Source organism: Equus caballus, chromosome 1 (genome assembly GCF_041296265.1).
Source record: "Equus caballus isolate H_3958 breed thoroughbred chromosome 1, TB-T2T, whole genome shotgun sequence".
Taxonomy (NCBI): Eukaryota; Metazoa; Chordata; class Mammalia; order Perissodactyla; family Equidae; genus Equus; species Equus caballus.
The window spans coordinates 54,312,838-54,318,420 of record NC_091684.1 but is presented as its reverse complement, the minus strand read 5'-3'; positions in this window follow the sequence as shown (position 1 = coordinate 54,318,420).

Genomic DNA, 5,583 nt, shown 5'->3' with positions numbered 1-5,583 from the left:
AGTTACTAACCACAACCAAGAGTGCATAGATACTCTGATGCTGCTGGTACACTAGTTGAATTTACTTGGGAACACTTCCCCAGCTCTAGAATTTTCTTATACTAGTGGCTGTCTCATCATCCCCCTATTAGCTGAATCATCCCCTCAAGCTTTATGAATTCCATTCTGAAGCATTCACATGGATATTGACAAAGCCTCATAGACTCAGAATCGTAGAATACTAAAGCTAGGAAAGGTCTTAGAGGGCACACTGTCCAGTGATTTTAAGTTGCTGTCTACTGACATGTGAGCAGGCTTCTGGAAACCTATACTTTTGATTCAATAAAAGCATTTACTTTATATGTTTTATAGATTGATATAACATATAATATTCTCTTTAAAAAAGAGAAAAAAAAGAGGTATGTTCTAAACCAAAATACAAAATCTACTTATCTAATCCAGTCATTTTATATTGTAGATGGGGAAGCTAAGACCTTTACCTGCTCAGAGTCTGGGACTTGACAAGAGGCCCACAGCTACTTAACAGATAGTTAACCCAACTCTATGTGGCAAAAGGCAAAAACTCAAGTCAATGAGCTTAAAAGGAAAGGAAATGTAGTTGATCATATAAATGGGAAACTCCTGAGTAGTTTCAAATAAGGTTGGATCCAGATGTCCAGACTTGGCATACAGGTGTCCTTCCCTCTCCGTCTCTCAGCACCACTGTCCTCCATTTTGGCTTTATTCTCAGGCAGGTACCGGCCACAGAGTTGCCCTGGAAACTTCAGATTTATATTCCATCAGCATCAAGTCTAGTGGAAAGAGAGATTCCCTTTCATGTGGGTTTCACCATATCTGAGCCAACATTGAGCCTTGTTGGCTTGAATCATGGCACTGACTCACTCACTGTGTGCAGGAAGATGGAATGTGTTGACTAGCCAGGCTTAGGTCACATACTAGCCTTTGATTAGAAGGTACCATGAGCCCACTTGAACCACATGGCTAGACTGTGAAGGAAGCGTGGTGCTCTTCAAGAAAATTGAGGCTCCGTTATCAGAAGAAGTAGCAACAGATGTTGGAAGAGGAAGAACACAAAATGTGCACCGCCTTTGGTCAACTGACTCTGTCCAGAGCCTGTCCATTATGCTACTCTCCATCTTTAAATGAAAGTAGTAGTAGCACACTCATGAAAGGCAGAAATGGTAGCATGCAAATGCAAGAAGCAATCAAATGTTTCACCTCTGTTTTTTCCACTCGTTGCTCTTAAGAAAAACCCTCCTTCATCCCAGGTGCTGAAGGGTGCCTGGATACCGCTTGTTATAAGAAAAGCAGCTAATGAATTAACTTACTTTGTCTTTACAATGAGTCCTAACTTCTTCCTGGGTCAGCTACTTTCTGCATATTTGTTCCCGGGCACTGAGTTCATGCCTCTATTAAATCACTTACAATCTGACACCACAATTTATCTATGTGCACCTGTGTTCCTCAAGGGCAGGCATTCCTTTATTTATCTCTGTAACACTTACCTCAGGGCTTGGCACATTCCAAACACTGAATAAATGTGGGTTATAGTTGCAGTAATGATTTAAGGCAAGATTCTCAAAATGAGTTCCCAAAACAGTGCCTTGTCAAATGTTTGACCAAGCAAGTTTCCTTGATCACATAAATTTTGCAAATACTGTGTACCACAAGACATCCTAGAAATCCATGATTCGGGTATTAGCATCTTAGGTGCTCTGATGTGTCCTCTGTTTAAGAAAATTTTTGGATTTTGTTTAAAATTGTTTGCAGTATTTATAATTTATTTTAACTTAAATACTAATATCCAATGAGATCCATATTCCACAGAAGATATCTGAGGAAACACTGTTTGTTTTACCTTTTGGGGGAATATTTTGTTTTGCAGAAGGAATTTGCAAAAGATAGTACTTAACGGAAGAAAACAGCACTCTTGCTCACTCACTCATTCATTCAGCCAGGCTGCATTTTCTGTGTGCCTACCCCATGCCAGAAGGACTCTTGCCTTCTAAGAGTCTATAATCTAGTAAATGGAAACAGGCAGGTACATTTTTAACACTAAATCATTTTATTCTTTTTAGAATGGAGTAATTCCTTAGGCATAACAGAGCAGGGTGAAGGTGGCCATAAAGGATCCCGGCACACATCACTGTGGAAATCAAGTGATTGAAAGACTCAGGAATGTTGATGGGAGTTTGCTTATTGGTGTTGGAAGGAAGGAACGAAGGAAGGAAGAAAAAGGGAGGAAGGAAATTGCAATCAGCAATTCACACATATTGCCCCTGAAGCTGCATGCTACCCTCTGTGTTTCTTTTTGCTCTTTCTGCCTGCAAGATGGCCACCTTCCACTGTGCACTGAAGCTTAGAACTCTCCAGCTGAGGCCCAGAAAACAAATAGCACCTGAAACATTGTAGGGATCACAAGGGAAGATAATGTGAATTCCACGCAATTGTTATTCACAAAGGCAGCTATTTTCTGTTTCTGCTCAGACTCTTAATCTAATTTGTAATGGAGTACAGATTTGGTTCATGAAATATTTTGATATGGTATGAAAGATTTCACCAAACATAGTCACTTATGTGTTTGGCAATATAAAACTATACAAAGCTCAGTTTCATTCTCCCTAAAGTAGCTTGTCCAAAAACCAATGTATGTGTGTGTGTGTGTGTGTGTGTATACACACACTGAAATTAAAGCCATGTTGCCTTCTCAGATCTTTTTATTTTAAGCCAAGTCATTTAGCATATCTGTTGATTTAGTAAAATTATTGATGACAGATGCTTTGTTAATTCTTCAGCTAAAATGCTTTAAGGTGTATTTTTTTTAATGCATTTAGGGCTTTCATTCAAACACATTTCCTACATACTTACTCTGAACCAGGGAGACCATTCTGGGGCTACAAACAGAATGACACAGTCTTGGGCCCAGTTCCTGTCCACACTTCACCATCAGGTGGGAGAGACCCATGATCATAATATAATTTGGACTTCTGTATGTCTAGAAATACAAACCAACAAAAACCTAGGTAAGTCAGAAAAAACTCAAAAAAGGATGGACATTGAGGCTAAACTTTTTTGTGTGTGTGTGAGGAAGATTGGCCATGAGCTAACATCTGTTTCCAATCTTCCACTTTTTGCTTGAGCAAGACGGTAGCTGAGCTAACATCTGTGCCAATCTTCCTCTATTTTGTATGTGGGATACCACCACAGCATGAGCAGTGTGTAGGTCTGTGCCTGGGATCCAAACCCACGAACTTGGGCTGATGAAGCAGAGCATGTGAACTTAACCACCGGGCTGCCAGGCCAGCCCCTTGATGCTAAATTTTGAAAGATAAGGAATACTTTAAAAATTTGTAATTTATGGAGGATTCATCTTTGACTATGACCAAAGGAAATCTCATTTTTTTTCTTTTCCATAGAGCCACTCTAACATGAATCTCTGCTTTAGTTTCTACCCTGTCATGAATTCATTTAATTTTCTTGCATTCCTGTGTCACCACAGGGACTGTTCTATGTTGGCATACTGGTGTGCTTGTCTACCTTGGGCATTTAGTTTATTTCATTCTATTTTGACTTTTCTTGAGCACCATGTGGCTCCAATAAACAAATGCAACTTCTTCACTGTTTCTGACAGATTTGGTGTCATTAAACCAACTCATGGAAATGCCATAGGAGAAGTTATACCCTTTTCTTAAAAAGGTTTCAGCCTTCCCAAATCTATGGGATACAGCAAAAGCAGTTCTAAGAGGGAAGTTTATAGCAATTCAGGCCTACCTCAACAAAGAAGAAAAATCCCAAATAAACAATCTAACAGCACATCTAAAGGTACTGGATAAAGAAGAAAAAACAAAGCCCAAAAGCAGCAGAAGGAAGGAAATAATAAAAATCAGAGCAGAAATAAATGAAATAGAGACTAAAAAAAAAAAAATAGAAAAAATCAATGAGACCAAGAGCTGGTTCTTTGAAAAGATAAACAAAATTGACAAACCCTTAGCTAGACTCACCAAGAATAAAAGAGAGAAGGCTCAAATAAATAAAATCAGAAATGAAAGAAGAGAAGTTACAACAGACATCTCAGAAATACAAAAGATAATAAGAGAATATTATGAAAAGCTATACACCAACAAATTGGATAATCTAGAGGAAATGGATAAATTCTTAGAAACATACAACCTTCCAAAACTGGACCAAGAAGTAGAGAATTTGAATAGACCAATCACCAGTAAGGAGATTGAAACAGCAATCAAAAACCTCCCAAAGAATAAACGTCCAGGACCAGATGGCTTCCCTGGTGAATTCTACCAAACATTCAAAGAAGACTTAATACCTACCCTTCTCAAACTGTTCCAAAAAATTGAAGAGAAGTGGAGGCTTCCTAACTCATACTACAAAGCCAACATTATCCTGATACCAAAACCAGATAAGGACAACACAAAAAAAGAAAATTACAAGCCAATATCACTGATGAACATTAATGCAAAAATCCTTAAGAAAATACTAGCAAATCAAATATAACAATACATTAAAAAGATCATACAACATGATTAAGTGGGTTTCATTCCGGGGATGCAAGGATGGTTCAACTTCTGCAAGTCTATCAACGTGATACACCACATTAACAAAATGAAGAATAAAAATCACATGATCATCTCAACAAATGCAGAGAAAGCATTTGACAAGATACAGCATCAATTTATGATAAAAATTCTAAATAAAATGGGTAGATAAGGAAAATATCTAAACATAATAAAGGTCATATATGACAAACACAGCAAGTATCATTCTCAATGGAGAAAAACTGAAAGCTATCCCTCTAAGAACAGGAACCAGACAAGGTTCCTTGCCCACTTTCACCACTCTTATTTAACATAGTATTGGAAGTCCTAGCCAGAGCAATCAGGCAAGAAAAAGAAATAAAAGGGATCCATATTGGAAAAGAAGAAGTGAAACCGTCACTCTTTGCAGATGACATGATTTTATATATAGAAAACCCTAAAGAATCCACCAAAAAAACTTTTAGAAATAATAAATGAATACAGTCAAGTCACAGGATACAAATTCAACATACAAAAATTAGTTGTGTTTCTATACACTAACAATGAAGCAGCAGAAAGAGAAATTAAGAATACAATCCCATTTACAATTGCAACAAAAAAATAAAATACCTACAAATAAACTTGACCAAAAAGGTGAAAGATCTGTACACTGAAAACTATAAAACATTCTTGAAAGAAATCAAAGAAGACACAAAGAAATGGAAAGATATTCCGTGCACTTGTATTGGAAGAATTAGCATGGTTAAAATGTCCATACTTCCTAAAGCAATCTACAGGTTCAATGCAATCCCTATCAAAGTTCTAACAACAGTTTTCACAGAAATATAACAAAGATCCTAAAAATTATAGGGGACAACAAAAGACCCCGAATAGCCAAAGGATTCCTGAGAAAAAAGAACAAAGCTGGAGGTTGTAGCCACCCCTGACACAGGAAGGGTTAATAATCACTGGAAAAAGCTTGCCAACAAACTGTGACCTGGAGGTGAGAAGGCCGGTTAGCCAATGACTGGTAAGACCCCCGCGCGGCGGA